We start from the raw sequence: 18,321 nt of genomic DNA, 5'->3' as shown, positions 1-18,321 counted from the left end.
CCTCATCACCCTGGCTGGGTGATCTTGGCCAAGCGCTTCCTTTCCCAGAGCCTCAGTTTTCTCATCTGTAAAATGGGGATAATGATACGCCTACTTCAGAGAGGCAGTGATGACAGAGTGAGGGAAATCCATGAAGCCGCTACCTCCTGATTGCCTGGACCCTTAGCACTGGCATCCAGTTCCATTTCCAGCTACTCTCTACCCATTTGTACTGGCTCTTTCTCCCTGGGCTGGCTCTAGAGGCCTCCCCTGACTTTGAGGTCACCACACCCCAAAGCAGTGCAGAGACCAGTGCAGGACCAGTGCAGAGAGAACCAGGGGTCCACAGAACCCCTCCCATCTCTCATCCTTGCCATTATCTCTTCTGTGCATTCAGCCCCTTGGTCACTGTGCTCCAGGCCTCTGCCCAAGCTGTCCCTTCTACTTGTCATGCCCTTTGCTCACCTATTACCTGACTAGCTCAGGGTCTCTTTCAGGCTGCAACCCACAGCCTCGTTGCTTCCCCCAGACCGATCACATCTGGCACAACTATAACGATGGGGATAAAGCTGAGCCTTACCTGGGCCAAGCATGTCACATATATTGTCAGTTAATTTTCACAGTAGCTCTCAAATGTGGATTCTATTTTCATCCCCACTTTACAGAGAGGGTCATGCAGCTGTCAGGGGCAGAGCCTGGCCCGGAACCCAGGCCGCGCAGCTGCAGTCTGTGCACCCAAGTCACGGCCATGCTGCTTCTCTCACACCGTGAATTCCCCAGCCCCTGACACAGGCCTGGTGTGTAGTAGAGACTCGGTGAATACTCATCATATACATGACCAGATGTATCATATCAGATCATTCTTTGCTCTTTCTGGGTCTATTTCCCCGACAAAATGCTCCTCCTTGAGGGCAGCGACCGGACCGTATTTGTCTCATGACCAGCACAGAAACTGCTACACAGTAGGTGCTCAATAAATGCTCGAATAAACAAAAGAATGAATGAAGCAGAAGTGATGGTTTGGGGGCCTAAAAAGACAAACAATGAGGAAGTCAGCCCAGAATTTCCCCTGCAAATGGGGCCACAGTGAGCACAGCCGGATGCCAAATTCATTGCAGGACCGTTTGTTATGCGTTCAAAACAGTTGGCAGCACAGGATGGCAAGGGGCAGGTTGCCCAGCTGAAGAGGCAGGCTGTGGGGTGAGGCAGTGCCGAGCTTGCAGAAAGCCCTCACAGGCGGCCCTCTCCAGCATGCTCCATGTTTAGCCACACACTTTCAGTTTTTAAAAAAACACTTTATTGAGATATAATCATAGGCCACAAAATTCATCCATTTAAAATGTGCAGTTCAGCATTTCTTAGCGTAGTTATGGAGTTGTGCAACCATCACCACCATCTAATTTTAGAACATTTTCATCTCCCCAAAAGAAACCCTGCATCCATTAGCAGTCAGTCTCCATCCCTACCTCCTGGCCCCAGCCCTAGGCAACCACTCATCTACTTTCTGTCTTTATGAATTCACCAGTTCTGCATATTTCATGTAAATGGAATCATACAATATGTGGCCTTTTGTGACTGGCTTCTTTCACTGAGCATAACGTGTTCAGGGTTTATCCATGCTGTGACATGTGTACCATATTCCTTTTTATTGCTAATAATGTTCCATTGTACGGATACTGCATTGTGTTTATACATTCCTCAGTTGATGGGCATTGGTTTTTAACCGCTGTTTAGCTGCTATGGTAATATTGCTACGAACTCTCGTGTACAAGTTCAGTGTGGACATATGTTTTCATTTCTCTTGTGTATATGCCTAGGAGTAGAATTGCTGCGTCATATAGGAACTCTATATAGTAACTCATATAATTAACGTTTGGTTCCCTCTTAATTTGGGGGAGAAAAGAGCAATAATCTTTCTTGAACAATTTAAAAATACATTCTAACACCAAAACAGTCCTGTAGCTTCTGCAAAGCCAAGCCCCAAATAGAGGGTCCTGGGAGGGATTAGGCACCTCAGTGAGTCACGTGAGTTCAAATCCTGGCTTTGCCACCCAGGGTGTGACTTTGCCAAAGTGTGTCCACCTCCCTGGATCTCAGTGTCCTTGGCTACTTTTCATAGATATTTTCATATACAACTTGAAGGGCTTTTGTGAGGATTAAGTGAGACGATAGGTGAAGACTACCTGGCACCCTGTAGGGCCTCGGTACAAGATTGGGAAAGTCATTTAATGCAGCAAACACAGGTCTGACACTGTCTTTTTACAGCTGGGAACACTAAGGCCTGGGAAGGACTAGGATTTTCTCAGAATCAGGACAATGGGTGTAGCTCCTCCACCTCCACCATCTCTCAGGCACATTTTAGGTGAAGGAGAAGTCAGGTCAGAACACCCCTACGTCACACTATGGGTTTTCGCCTTCACCCCTTCGCCTCCTGCCAACTGAAATGATCGGCCGGGCACGGGGAGAGGTTTATAAAATGACGCTTCTCTCATCAGTGGCTCCGAGGATTTAAATGGGATAATAGATGCAGAATTAAGCTCTCAGGCCTGGCATTTCTAAAGTGTTTAGAGCAAATGGGGGCTGTTGCTTCCAGCTATTCAGGGAGACGCAGGGGCAGCAGGTGGGGGAAGAAATAAGAAGAGAACTGGGAGACAACATCATTTACAAAAACCACCACTCCAGGTACATCCATCATAACAGCTGTGATGAGAAAGACAGACGGCACCAAGCTGGCAAGGACGCCGGAACACCACCGGTGGGCGTGTAGAACGGCACAGGCACTTTGGAAAGCTCTGGCAGAATCTCCCAGAGCTGAGCACACATGTACACCGGGACCCAGTAATCCCCCGCTAGCTGTTTACGCAACCGAGATATGTACTATGATCACCAACAATCCCGTTCAAGAATGCGAGCGCTGTCTGTAACAGCTCCAAGCTGGAAACACCCCACATATCCCACAACAGGACAATGGGCACAGGCTGTGCCCAGGCGAGGGAATTCCAGACGGCAAAGAGAACGGATGACCTGGAGCAGTTTCCACACCAACCTGGATGAGTCTCACAGATGTGCTGTGGAGCCAAAGAAGCCAGACACAGAGGAGCACGCAGTGCACAGCCCGTTTGTGTAAAAGCCCCACACAGCCCAATGGGCTCTATGGTGACAGGAGTCAGGAGCCTGGCCCCCTGGGGGGAGGAATGCGGGGGCTTATGTGATGCCTGCTGGTTCTATTCCGCTCCCTGATCTGGGTGACACCGTGTGTTCAGGTTGTGAAAACTCATAAAGCTCTTCACGTGCAGGTTCTGTCCTTTTGGGTATGGACGTCTTACTTTAAACAAGTTTCCTGACAAATAGGAGCATACTCACTTGATAAGAACGCACACAAAGGGGCAGGCATTCCACATTTGAGCAGGGTCCCCTACATTGGGGAAGGTGGCAGAGGGGAGCCGAGAGGAGAAGATAATGAAACAAGCCTGGTGGGTGCAGCGGGCACGGGCCAGTGACGGCCACGTGCCTGGCTCAGGTGGGGAGTGGGAGTATTAATTTAGTGCTCAGCACTGGGGCCCAAAGGAAAACACTGTTTCCTTATGATTGTTATTATTTTAGGTCAAATGGTCTTCAAACTTAAAAAGCACACAGCCCCCATAGATTATATTTACAAAGTATAGACATGATACCGAACTAGCATATTATGTAGATTATAAAACACATACTCAAGGTGGAATTTTGGAAAGGATCACGAGTGGACACAAGCATTCCGATCTCTTCTTTGCTCCCCCAGTAACTGCTGCTCAGGACACCCCGGCCCAGCTCAGAGTTCACATTCCCCCAGAGAGATGGCTGAGGGGGCAGGGCCTGGGAACAACGTTCCAGACCCCCCATCCCATGGGCTTTGTGGCTGCCCCATGAACCCTCTAGGAAGGAAGACATTAAGCCTCCGGCAGGATACTGATCAGGGCAAGGAGCGTAAGGCAGGCTTTTGTATTTTGTTTAACCTATAAGCCTTGTACCAGCTCCTGTTCCAAGCACTTCACAAATATTAACTCATTTCATCTTCAACAAGGAAAGTTTCTATGTTAACTGTATTTTAGTAGGTGGGGAATTGAGGTGCAGAGGGATTAAGTAACTTTCCGAAAGTCACACAGGCTTTGAACCAGGACAGTCTGGCTCCAGAGCCCACGCTCTCTCCCACACTGGCCACGGCCAGTCTCACCTCCGGCTTCCCAGAAGGAGGAGTATCTATTACCAGACAAGGCCCAGAGGAAGCAAGTGAATGTCAAACCCCTAGCTTTTCCTGAGGGCCAGCTGCAAGAAACACCCGAACAAAAATATAATTACCATTGTCAGTCACAGATGCAGAGACTGAGGTTCAGCCAGAAGAAATGACCTGCCTCAAGCCCCACAGGCTGGTATTCAAGCTCAGGGATTCAAGCTCAGGTCTGTCAAACTTCCAAGGCGTGCTCTTCCCCAGCAGCCGAGCTGCCCCTAGAAAGCCCTGTTTTGAGATGAGCACTAGAGGAGTCCTGAGGCCCTAGTTCTAGCACCAGTTCTGCCATTGGCTCACAGCGCTCTCTCAGGCCAGTCCCCAGAAAGGTCTCAGTTCCCCTGGGCAACATATGACGGGAGGGTTTAAACTCAATGGTCACTTCTAGCCTTTCAGCCCTGATGTTTCCCAGTGTTGGCGAAGGCAGGCTGGACACCAGCAGGGAGAAGCCATTTGGGATTTGGGATGCAGACATCCAGGAGGGCTTCCTGGAGGAGGTGACATTAGTTTACCCCAGGAGGGGCCCTCACAGCCACACCCTGTAAGGACTGAGTTGTCAGCCCATTTTACAGAATGGGAAGCAACTGCTTGATGTTACAGAGTGAGCAAGTGGCAGTATCTGAATTTGAACCCAGAGCTGCCAGAGCCCTTGTCTCTAACACAGCAGATTGGAGGAGAGGAGGCCACCCTTAGCCCAGGAGTTTTAAGAGATGGAACTAAGATATGAACACCAAAAGTTAGGCCCCAAGGCAGAGTGTGCCTAGCAAACACTAGGTGCTCAATAAAAGTCTAAGAGAGAAGAGAAGGAAGGAAGGGGCCCACAGCTGACTCCAGCCTGGCAGGCACCAGGCTTCCCACCAAGCAGCCAGGCCTAGCTGGGCCCCTGTGGGGACAGGAACCTGCAATATTTGGGGGCCGTGCCAGATGCACACTACACAGAGCGCACTTATTAGACTCATTAGAGCAATGTTTTCTGCTTTGCTGGCTGCCAGGCAGCTCCTTGCTGTACCCAGTCCTGGCTCAGGTGAGGTCACTGCCTTCCGAGGGTGAGCGCAGGGCAGGACCGGACCCTGTGGAGCCTCCAGAATTCAGGGCTCAGCCCAACTGGAGGAGCCGAATCCCTGATGCAGCCTGTGACAAACCTCTCTCTGTGCCCTGGCTGGTACCCAGTGACCCACCTAGACTGCAAAAACCACCAGCTGAGGGACAGACTGGTTAGGAACATGGAATCTTCCCCTCAGAGAGCATGGACAGCAAGGGGCACAGGCCATCCTGGGCCTCATCCCACAGCATCCTTGACCTTCTCCGTCTGCACACAGCCTGAGACGGGAGGCTTGCCACCTCTGAAGTGGCCTCCATGGTGCCCTCCAGGGCAGCAGAACGAGTCTGAGTTGGCTGCCTTGGAGCATGTGGAGCTGTGCCGCTTAGCTGGCAATTACAGCCCAGGCTCAGGAGTCAGATAGACCTGAGCTCAAGGACTTAACCTCTCTCTTCCTCAGTTTCCTGATTTGTACAATGGGGAGAAAAATAGAATATATTTGGTGGCTGTGAGAATTAAATAGGTTAATATACTCAAAGCATTTAGGACAGTGCAGGGTACAGAGTAAGCACTATGTAAGTGTTAGCTGTCACTACTGCTACCACTACTATTACTACAGATGTTATTATCATTCTGATTCAACTAGTTACCACCTGTTTCTTAACCTCTCTGACACTCAGACTTCTCTTCTGAAAAATTAAGATAACTATTCTACCTGCCTCACAGGGTTGTCATGAGGATGAGATGTGCTAACACCTGTACATGCAAATTACCACACAGTGCCTGGCATGCAACTGGCGCTCTGGATCATGATTCTGAGGCCTGATGTCACAAGAGCTGGGCTTAAGTTTCCATATTTGTTGCTGGGTGACCCTGAGCAACTCACTTAACCTCTCTGAATTCTGGTTTCCTCATGGCTTGGATACATTGGGTGCTCCATAAATATGATCCCTTCACTGCCTTCGCAGGCATGTTCCCACACAGAGCCCCCAGAGGTGGTCCCCAGAGGTCACTGAGTCTGCAAAGGGGTCACCTGATCCACTGGAGACTTCACAGGGGATGGGCACTCCCAGGAAAGCTCACAGGAGTGGCAGCAGCTCAGGCTCATAGTGGAAGCCCCTCCAGTATCTAAAGGAGGGCGTTTTAATTAAGTCCTAGTGGTGGCAGAGGGGACACAATGAAGCCTGTGTGAGGCCTGGGTGCCCTGGCTACTTCCTGTGTCTTAGCCCTACCTCCTCCCCCCTCACCTGCTTACCCAGCTCTACTTACTCCCTTGCATCTGCCAGGAAGACACCCCTTACCCCAACCCTACCGTGTCCCCAGACTGCACTCTGACCTGCTGGCCTTGCATCACCTGCAAGAATCACCGCTAAAGGCATCAGATCCATGATCAATTGCTCTCACTCACACGATGCTGCTGATTCTCCCTGACTCCAGGAGTGAGCGTGAGGGTGGTGGGGCGTCCATCCCTCATCCACACTGAGACTTCCCAAGGTCACACAACCTGGAGTCTAACCTTTCGTCCTGTGCTCATAGCCTTAAGTTGTTTCTGCTCTGCGAGACTTTGATCTCACCTCTAGCTCTATCCAGGGAAGAAAATGAAATACTTAACAATTGTCATGGCACACAGGAACCAACTGGAACAGATGCCAGCTGCAAACAGCCAACCCAGCTGTACCAGGATAACTCAACTGCATCCCTGCACATGTACGACATTTCCTGCCTTACACTGTGGATGATTCAGCCTCCTCTCCTAGGTCCTGGATCCCTGAGGCCTGGGCCACACTTACCACTGTTTCGCGCCACCACAGCCCCTAGCACAGGGTGCTGTACGTGGTAGGGGCTTCATACACACCCATTCATTCAAAAGCTACTTACATGCCAGGCCCCACCCCTGGGGCTGAGGACATGGGGATGCCAGGACCCTGTCCCTCAGGGAGCTGACCCCATGGTAGGGAGGTAATCAGCAATATGAACACACACATGTAAGCCGATTGCAGCTGGTGTTGTACAAAGAATGACTTCCGCAGGGGGCTGTGAGCAAAAGCACTGGGGAGAGTGAGTTGCTGTTTAGATAAGTGGTCAGGGGAGGCCTTTCTGGGAAGGTAACATTTATGCCAAATCTGGAATCCAAGAAGAAACCAGCCATGGAAAGATCAGAGGGAAGGGAGACCCAGGCAGATGGAACAGCATGTGCAAACACCCTGAGTCGAGACCAAGTCTGGAGAGCTGGATAGGTTGGAAGGGAAGGAGAGTCTGTGGCAAAGATGCAACAAAGGGCCCTTGGTCAAGAGTTTGGACTGTCTCTGTGGATGATGGAGATGGATAGAAGGGTTCCGGCAAGGGAAGTGACATCATCTGATTTCTATTTTGAAAGAAACAAGTTACAGGAGGTCCCAGGGATGAAGGAGGGAGTGATTTCCTCCTGTAGCTTGAAATGAGTAAGGTCGAACTGCACAGCAGATGACAGTAGCATTTCATGACCCTCGTTCCTCTGAGTCAACAGGCCTACTGGAAAACTAAGCTTTCTGAGTAATGAAGCAGAAGGAAAATGCTGGACTCCTCCAGTAAGGAATGACAATTTATAGAGCACATAAGCACAAAAGCCACAGAGAGCTGTGGTCACTTGCCAAAGTTCCAGGAAGCTCCAACAGCTATAAATTCAATTGCATTGAATTTTAATGAAATAAATCCAGTAGGAGAGTTTGGGCTTGGCCCACAAATGCACTCGGTACAATACAGCGTGTTAAACAAATCTGAAATCATTGCTGACATTCCAAAATCAGATTTTATGTAAAAATCTGGCTTTGTGGCTTCTTTGGAACACTGCAGAACTCTGGCAGCCCTGGGTCTGCATTCTCTCCCAACCACAGTCGGGGAGCCAAGCCAAGGCCACCTACTTCAGACAGGAGGCATGTGTTCCATTTGCCACAGTCCCCACCTCTCCCTGCCATCCCCCAGTCCAATCACTCGTTACTTTCATGAACTCCAAGGCGTCTGAGTTTGTGATTCCTATCTTTGTTTTCAAACTTTTACAAGTCCAATAACTCCAAGGTTTGGTGAGGGTGTGAAGCAACCGGAATGTCCATCCTCTGCTGTGGCAGTGCAAATTGCAGAGTTGTCCAGGGTCACTTTGAAAACTAGCCAGTAATTTCTAAAAGAGTTGGGATTATTTTGTAAATTGAAGACATGCATTTGCCATCACCCAACAATTCCTGCTACATCCTGGAGGAACTTACATCCATGTGCACCAGAAGATATGCACAAACATCGTTTGCCCTGACCTAGAAATAACCCAATGTCCATCAATAGGAGAATGACAAACCAATTGTCCTATATATAGCTCCACACTAAAATACTATGCAGTAATGACAATGAACGGGTTATAGGTACACACAACATGAATGAATGTCAGACACACAATGTGAGGGAAAAAAAGCAAGTCTCAGAAGAATACAGGCATTTACATAGCGTGCCCAAACAGACACACTAAACAGTAAACTATTTAAGGAAATGGGCAGAGGTGGTGCAATTAAGAGGAAAATTAAAGGAATAATAAACACAAATTTCCAGCTAGTGCTTACCTCTGAGGGAGGGAGGAAAATGCGAAGGTCCTAAGATAGTGGTTATTGCTCTAGTTCTTAAGCTGGGTGGTAGAAATGCACAGTTTGCTATATTATTATTATTTTAAGTTATTAACTATATGAATTATTTTAGATTTTTTAATTTTTAAGATATATTTTTGTGGAAGGCAAATATCATTAGAATAGAAAACATTGCACACATCCTAAGTGTTCACCTCAATGCTTCTTTTATTTATATTCACCGTTGTAATTATCACTTGAACAAGATGTGGAACATTTCCAGCGCCCCAACAAATTGCCTTGCACCCCTTTGTAGTCACTCCTTGTCCCCAGAGACAACTGCTGCTCTGATTTCTTTCACCATATGTCAGCTTTGCCTGTCCTAAGTTTCACACAGATGGATTCGTACAGGATGTACTCTTTGGGGTCTGGCTTCTTCCCCTCAGCATACTATTTTGGAGATTCACCCATGTTGTTATCAGCAGCTGACACGTCTTGATTGCTGAGTAGTATTCCATTGTGAGAATGTTCCACAGTTTATTTATCCACTCCCTTGGTGATAGACATTTGGGTTGCTTCCAGTTTGGGCTGACATGAAGAAAGCTGCTATGAACATTTTCACACAAGTCTTGGTATATGCATATGTTTTGATTGCTCTGGGGTAAAGAGTTACTAGTGGACTGATTGCGACATTCTGTAGATATATGCTTACTTTAAGGTAACTTTGAAATCTTCTTAGCTGCTTACCTTCAGAGGAAACTTCCAGACTCTTTTCCGTTGTATCTATATAGTTTATATTTCCTCCAGCAGAGTATGAGATCTCAGTTGCTCCACATCTTCATAGCACTTGGTGGTGGAAGCTTTTAAAAATGTTCGCCATTCTGGTGGGTATGAGATGGTATCTTATTATAATTTTAATTGTAATATTTTGTATTTCCTTTGTGTGAGCACCGTTTTCTGTGTATATCGGCCATTAGTATATCTTCTTTTGTAGTGTCTGTTCAAGTCTTCCAGTATTTTTTACAATCAGATTTTTTTTTTTTTTTACTGTGGATTTGTAATTCTTTATATGTTCTGGGAATAAGTCCTTTGTCAGATACACACACGCGTGAGCGCGCGTGCGCACACACACACACAGACACACACACACACACAGTGAACATTTTCTCCCAGTCTTTGTCTCACTTATCAATTTTGTTAATGGTGTCTTTTAATGAGCAGAAAATTTGAATTTGGATGAAGTCCAATTTTTCAGTATTTTTTTTTCAGGGTTAGTACTTTTTGTGTCCTGACCAAGAAACCTTTGCCTCTCTAATGTAGCAAAGATATTCGTCTCTGTGTCCTCCGGGATCTGGGTTCTGCTTTTTACATTTATGTCCATGATCCATTATTAATTGATTTTTTTGACATGTAAAAAGCTATACATGTTTGATGTATACAACTTAATGAGTTTGGAGATAAGTATATACCCATGAAACCATCACCACCATTAAGGCCATGAACGTGTGCATCACCTCTCGAAGTTTCCTCCTTCTATTATTATTATTATTATTATTATTATTTATTCTCCAATTGATTATTGTGTATGGAGTGAGGTGGTTGTTGAGATTGTTTGCTTTTTCCCCTGATAGCCCATCTTTCTATTTGTTTCCATATATATTTTTTACTTTTAGAAAAGGGCCTCCATCTCAGTGCCTCTGTGAAGGCATTGTGGTCCCTGCTGGGAGATGCTACTGATCTGACAGCCACCCCCAACCCCATTGGAGCTGACAGTCCAGTGCTAAGACTGCAGTTTCTGACTCGTGCTGAGGGGGATGTGGTTTCTCCTATTGGGAAAGACCCCAGTGGAGGAGGAATTGATTGAAACCGATGGCCCAAATGCAGGCTGGAGGGGGCCTTCCTGGGGAGCATTTTCACGTGAACAAGATTGAATGGTCTTCCTGGGCCACAGGCTCCACCCAAGTCAACAGTTTAAGGTCACTTAAGATCTCCTTCAGTGCCTCCACAGTAACACAGTTATACTGTGTTCAGAAGAGAGGAAGGGATCTTCCCCCTGTACATCGCACACAATGTCTCCCCTGTTCGTTCCTCATCTCTGGGAGAGGGACAGAGCAGACAGGGAACATCTGGAGGGGGCTACAGAGCAGGGAGAGGGATGGGGGTCCTGTCTTGTGAAGGGAAGGAGACAGGTGGGTCTGAGGCCCAAAGGGAAGAGCCAGGCCACTTCCATCAACTCGGGAGGCACAGGGAGGCAGGCCCTACGCCCCAGCAGGAAAGTCTTATCCTAGGAATGAATTGTCCAACATGTTGATAGGATTCCCAGGGAGAGGGTTTTGCCCTGAAACTCAACAAGGCCACTCTCTTCTCCACTGTGGTACACCATTCAAAGGTTCCCCCAGCGTCCCACCCTCCACACCGAGCTCCCCTGACATTAGAGGGCACCTTTGTCCTTGAGCTCTTTGGCTGCTGGTCAAGGCCCCAAGACAGGGACCCAGCCCTTCCAGGCTATTTACTGGAAGGACGTTTGATTCCCCTTCAGGCCCTGCTGCTGAGCTAAAGGGCCCAAGGAAGCTCTGTGGAATGTGCCACCAGCCCCCTGGCTCTGCCTGGAATTTCACGAGGACATTTTGCAGTCACTAAACTTAGCACCAGGGCCTGTGGCCTCACAGTAGGTCCAGGCATGCCAGGGGCCAAGAATGAATCATGGAGTGAGTCGGCAGGAAAAAATTCAATGGGCTGGGCTCTGGGGACACATCTCACCCTGGGAGGGGGCCAGGGTCCTGAGAAGCAGTCCCTGGGACCCCAGGTCTGTCCTGTCCTGTTCCCTTTGGTCCAGAGATATAGTCCCTACCCCCCAGAAAAGAGTCTGTACTCTTTGAGGAATGAGACTGGTCAGAGTTATTTATTCCACATATTCTATATATGTTTATTGAGGGCCTACTATGAGCCAGGCACCTTGCTACACCTTGAAGATATTGTGGAGGATGTGACAGAAATAGTCTTGTCCTCTGGAGTTTGGATTGTCCCGAGGCAGACTATGGGTTTAGATAAGTGGGGCTGGGGGAGCTGAGAGGAGGAACCCCAACCTGGGGAAAGCATGGGGGGCTTCCCAGAGGAAGTGGCGTATAAACAGAGACCTAGAAGTACAGGGCGTGCTCAGCTAGGGAGAGGAAGGAAAGGGGGTTCAAGCAGACAGCCAGGACTTTGGGGAACGAGGGGCAGTTCTCTGATGTCCTGATGCTATTTTGACTTCTGGCCTGCTCCCTGGAGACTGTCACGCAGGAGAAAGAGGCCACTCTTTGGGGCTGGACAGACTTGGTCTGGAATCTCACTTCCTGTGTGGCCCTGGGCAAACCAGCTCATGTGTCTGAGCCTCAGTTTCCTTTTCTGTGAAATGGGGATACTAACAGGTCCTGTTTCCTAGGGCCATGGTACGTGATAACGACATGTACATAATAAGTGTGTGTGTCTAAGTACCTGACGCTTGGCAGATCCCGATAAAGGGAGCTATTCTGAGTTGGCCTGTACTTTCTCTCCCCCATAGTCACTCTGAGCACAGAGTGAGCCTTCTCTGAAGCCCTGGCCTAGGGCCTGGCCCTGGAAGATGGTGGTACACACCTGCCATGGGCAGGGAGCTTGTTTTCCACACAAACCCTGGCCTGCAGCTAAGGAAGTGCTGCGAAGTGTGTGGGGAACACCTGAACACCTGAATTGTAGCTGCTGTCCACCCACGCAGCCCTGCCCAGCCCCGCGGAAGGGAGACAAAGAGAAGGTCAGTCTCCCTTCCAAGGCCAGCAGCTGTCATTGACAGGACCCACGTGTTGCCCTTGGTTTCTCTCTCCTACGTAGATGTGGCCCTGGTGCTTGCCAGCCCTCAGATGGACAGGGACAGCTTTCTTCTGCCCTCAGCCTGAGGATTGGCATGTACCACTGACCCACATCTGCCAACCAATCCCATGAGCTTACACAGGCTCACAGCAGGGGTCTGGGAGACCCTTTGCTTGTCATGCTCCAGCAGAATCTCTGGGCTGGACCTCACCCAGTGCCCAACCTCTTCCTGGGCAGCTGGCCTCAGGAAACTCTGCCCAGGGCTTGTCATACATTCCCTTGAGGCTGTTTCAGTTTTATTTTTAGGATTTATTGAGCACTTCCTGTGTGGCCCAGAGTTATTTCATGAATCTCCTTACCTTAACAACCTAAGAGGGCAAGATTCTCCCCTTGGTTTATAGATGGCGGATCATGCACAGAGAAGTGAGGCAGCAGCCCTGAGGTCACACAGCCAGGAAGGGGCTGGGGACAGGGGACAGAATCTTGTGTGCTGACTCCGAAGCTCACTGAAGCCAAGAGAGTCCCCACCTGCTATGGATGAGGAAACTGAGCTACCATGGGAAACAGTCAGTCACTGGCCAGTAAACGGCAGAGCCCAGGTTTGAACCCCAGCCTGGAGACTGAGTCCAGTGGCTATGTGGACTTAGGCTTCCCTTGGGGTCTAGTGGCAGAAATGGGCCAGATCATAGATCCAGTTCAAATCCTGCCCTGCTCCAGCACCATGCAGCACACACAGTGAATGCATAATAAGCATGGTGGAATGAATGCGAGCTAGAGGGGGTGAATGGAGATGAGCCGATCAGTGCCCTTGGCTGGGTGACCAGAACAGGCACTGATAAGTCAGGCTGCTCAGAGGCTTTCTTACTGTCATGTTCAAATGGTACCCCTCCCATACCTGTGCTGGCCATAGCTCATTGGTCTCCGGGTTGGCACTCCCTGGACCAATCATAGCCTGCCCTCTCTGCCACTGCTGATTGGACCAGGTATAAGCAATCTCAACTGGGCCAATGAGTCCCAGTCCAGGAATGTTTTTTTGAGCTTGGGATTCAGAAAGTTGAGTTCAGGGACCAGGGACCAGGGCAATTATGTTTCCATTTACACAGCTGCAGTGAAAATGACAGCGATTGTCTCCATTAGGATAGCGTTTTCCTGCAAGTCAAAACAAATCTGGCCATCAATGGCTTAATAAATAAAATTATATTTTTCTCAAATGATAAGAAATCTAGAGGCAGGTGACCATGGACAACGGTTTAGTCATTCAGTGAGATCAGAGCTAGCATTTTTTGATTTTCTTGTCTTTTTCTCATGGCTATAAGATGGCTGCTCCTGCTCCAGCCATCATATTTGCATTCAAGGAAGAATGAAGGGGAGAAGGGTTAGGCCAGCTGTGTTGGACACATTTTATTAAAAAAAAACCACACAAAAACACACACACACACACACACACACACACACACACACACACAAGAAAACTTTCCAGAACACAGAGCAGATGTCTGTTTACATCGTATTGTCCAAAACTATATCTCATGGCTGCAGCAAAGGAACCTGGCAGAGAGTATTTAGCTGAGCATATTGAACAAAATCAGGGCTATTTTAAATGAGAAGTGATGCTGGGTGGGTAACATCCACCTCTGCCTCGTGGCAGTCCTCAAAAAGCAGAGATGTGAGATACAAAGAAGGCTGTAGTGGCATCTGGGTGCCTGAGTCTAGGTTTTGGCTCAACCCTCCCTTGGATTCTGTGATGCCTTAAACACTACTTTTGGACTAAGTTGGTTGAAATGGGTTTTCAAACTAGCTTAGGAACGGCTCTGGATGCCAGGCCTAAGCCCCCTTCTGAGGACAGTGGCTGCCTGGGAATCAGTGCCCATCAGGGGTCATGGTTTGGGGTTCATGTGATCTCTGTACCATGCCAACAGTGGTTGGACCAGTAATCTAGACCCTAAGATCTAGCACAGTGAAAATTCCCTCCAGGGGAGGGAAATGAAAAATGTTGTCCTGGCCCTAGGCCTCCTGAAGACAAAGGAAGAGGATGTGCCAATGTGCTGGGCAGCAAAAGGCAGCCACTACCCAACTGAGAGGAGCAAGAACTATGAGGGACTGAAGGAGCCAAGGGACCGGGCCATGCTCAGCTCTGGGAGACTGTCAATGTCGTGCTCAGGGCAGGGTTGGCTCCATGCCTGGGATGATGGACTCTGGAGTTTGCTGACCTGGGTTCAAGGCCTGCCTTACATGACCTCTCGGAGCCTCAGTTTCCCCACTTGTCAAATGGGGCCACTAATAGTTTTCATCTCTGTTGATTAAAGATTAAATGAAGTCATGTAGTAAAGTGCTTGGCGTAGGGTCTGGAACATGGGAAGTGCTCAATAAATTGTAATTTTAACATTACTATTATAGTAGGTACTCAGGAAATATTTGTTGAAAGGGGAAAAAAAGGAATAGACTATGTCCCAACACTAGCCTGGCTACCTAGAGCTTGGGGTCCAAAGTCTGGACATGGTGGAAGGTGTGCTGGTCTGGGAGGGAACAGCCAGTATTCCCGACCACATGGATAGGTTCTGGCCAAGGGCAGCATGATGGCTCCAGAGACAGACACTCCTTGTATTCTCTCCCTCATGAATGACAGCTGGCCTTGACCACCAAGAAGTGCTCCCACGAGGAGCTGCCAGACTATCTTGGGCTGCAAGGCTGAGAGAAGAGCTTCTTGACATCACTCTGGTGTCTTAGACACACCAACCTTAAGGTCTCCACCTGAGGGTCTCCCCACAGTAAAAGGCACCTCCGTTCAGTAAGACACTTGGGCAGTAAGACAGGAGGCCTCCAACGCCTCCTCATCCCTCATTCCATATCGAATTGATCACAAATCCCATGACTTTACCGCCAGAGAGCTCTCAGCTCTACACACCTGTCTCTGCTTTCCTCCCCACTATATCTGTCAGCTCGGCTGCTATAACAAACAGCCCCAGGTTTCGTTGCTTAACACAGTGAAGCTTTGTTCCTCTCAGCACAGTCCAGTGCAGGGAGATGGTGGGGCTCTGCTCTATTCAGTTACTCCTTCCAGGTAGTGGCTCTGCCATCTCCTAGGCCTGGGAGTTCTCCACTGGCTCCTGGTGTGAGGTGTGTGAAGGATATAACCTGGAGGATTGTAAGGGAGGTTTTTATGGCCAAGCCTGGAAGTGGCTTACATCACCTCCTCCCATATTCAGTGGGCTGGACCTAAATCACATGGTCCTCCTAACTGCTGAGGAGGCTGGGAAATGTAGTCCAGCTGAGTGCTCAGGAGGAAAAGGAAGTAAGGTGAACACATGGTCTTCTCTCTCCAGAAACATGCTTATCCACACTCATTCTCTTTTGCCTGATATCCGTGCATCCATGCTGGCCCCCTCCAGGCTCTTCACAGAACAGTGGGAAGGACCTTTTCCAAGACCAGAATCTAATCATATAATTTGTTTGCTTCAAACCCTCCAATGATTTCCCACTGCTATCAGGGTAAAGGCCAACAAACATCCTTTCCTGCAAAATCATGAATGAACTGGCTGCTGCCACCCTCTCACACAGGCCCCACCCCCACCCCATTTCTCCCAATTGAAAAATCTCCTGAGTTTTCACTTGATAAATTAAGTGCTTTTCTAATTCAAGGGTTTGCTTATTCAATAGAAATAAATGGTTTTTAAGAAGAAAAAAAAAGATTTAAGCTGAAGATCATTTTTTGAGTTATGTAACTATATTAGGGTGATATGTTTGGGATTTTTTAGAACTCCAATTCTGGGCTTCTTTAGTTCTAAAAAAACACATCTTTCTCAGGTCAGGTAGGTTCAAACTGTCTTTCTGAAGTCCTACAACAAACAGAGTGAACAGAAGGACCTCACCAGGCGCTACTGTCCAAGGCCTCTTGAAATCTAACCCTCACCTGCCCACAGGAGATGGTGCGCTGGTCAACTGGCTCACTGGAGGGAAAAAAGAAAAGCTCTGACCTGTAGTGTTTGCCAGTTTCCACAGCGCAAAGACTTCCCCAGTGGTGGAGTCCAAGCTACTGAGGTAACATCCGTGAATGCAGAGTTGGAAAGAGATGTGCGCCATCGGCCCTCAGAAGCCAGTAAGACGAGGCTGTGCCACAGATTCAGGAGTGGACATGAGTCACCAAACACGCTGTGCTTGGTCTCATTGCCAGACCTCGCTTTATGCCATCCCCTCTGACTGGGACATCTATTCATTTATTCAACAAACACCTATAGAGCATCTTCTGTTCACCAGGCACCAGGCCTGTCCTGAGGAATGTTCTCACTGATGGCTGAGCTCATCAAGTAGGTGCTAGAGAAACTCCTGTTACGCTGATGCTGTAACTGAGGCTTGGGGACGTGATATAATTTGCCCTGGATCACAGAGCTGCAGAGTGGAGAAGCCAGGATCCCAGCCCTTGGACTTAAGCATGCTGGTCTCCTGTTTCTTCCTCCCTGCTACCCGACAAACTCCTGTTCACCCCCTCAAAGCCACGTTCGAGTGTTACCACCTTTCTGAGGCCCTCCCTGACCCCTGATGGACTTCTCCTGCCAAAGTATATTTAGATATGATGTAATCGAGAAATAAGAGGGGGTAAGAGGGGGATTGGCTGGGGACTGAAGAGAGACAGGGTAGAGGGAAAGAACAGAAGATGATGGAGCAAGAAAGCAGGGAAGAAGACAGCAAGGAAAATGAGAAGAAGAAAATGAGATGTAACATGGTTGCCGAAGATATGTTAAGTCGAATGGCAATGGAATAGTGGGTCCTCACCAGCCTTGTGAAGCATGCTGCCCCAGAGTGGCAAACACAAATTGTTACAAGGGCCTTGCAGACGATAAAAATGAATAAGGCCGACCAGATTTCTAAGGCAGCTAGGAATAGTGGAGAAGGGGCCCTGTTCTAAAGGGGGCAGCCCTTGCTCAAGTGCAGCTGACAGTGGCCAGAAGACCCCACTCCAGTCCTCCCCACCCCCAGGGCACTGACCTCAGCCGGTCTGTTTATTTGTTTATTTCCTGAATCAGGTTACAGGGTGATGGCAGCCAGAGCCTGAGGGGGCTAAGGATGAGAAAAGCGAGGTACCTAGGGCACAAAATTTAAAGAGGCACCCACCACTCACTCGCTGATTCTGGGTGAAATTCAGAGAAATTCAGAGAGTTTTAGGGTGCAAGTAGAACCAGAGAACCAGAAGGCAACACCTTCCAACCACACACACACACACACACACACACACGCACATGCGAGTACATATTTGACAGATGAGGAAAATAAGGTCCAGAGAGAGAAAGGCCTTTTTCTTTGCTGTTCCCTCTGTCCGGAATGTTCCCCACCATCACCACCACCACCACTCATTGCCTCACTTGCTTCCTCTCATCACTCAGCGTCACCCCTCAGAAGCCCTCCATTCTTGCCCTGCCCACACTAATGCTCAGTACCAGGCCCCAACCTCAGGCAGTGAGGGAGAGCTCGGGACGGGGATTGTACTGGCCCTATGCTGTCTGGCTGTGCGGCATTATGCAGGCCGCGTTAGCTGCTCTGGACCTCAGTTTCTTTGTCCACACAACGGGGATGAGACCTTCTTTAAAAACACTCATCAAGGAGAAACAAGATGATACTTGCACTGCACTTAACAC

The 18,321-nt window shown here is 48.7% G+C and overlaps 1 long non-coding RNA gene across 1 annotated transcript in view; it reads right to left on the bottom strand.

The window, feature by feature from the left end:
* The window catches only part of LOC109455175 (uncharacterized), a 92,849-nt gene that overhangs the window by 22,382 nt on the left and 52,146 nt on the right, over positions 1–18,321 (bottom strand). The gene's annotated exons all lie outside the window — the stretch shown is intronic.

The sequence above is a fragment of the Rhinolophus sinicus genome, linkage group LG10, assembly GCF_036562045.2.
Source record: "Rhinolophus sinicus isolate RSC01 linkage group LG10, ASM3656204v1, whole genome shotgun sequence".
NCBI classification, from domain to species: domain Eukaryota; kingdom Metazoa; phylum Chordata; class Mammalia; order Chiroptera; family Rhinolophidae; genus Rhinolophus; species Rhinolophus sinicus.
Note: the sequence above shows the minus strand (reverse complement) of the source record. Positions and strands in the feature narration are given on the sequence as shown.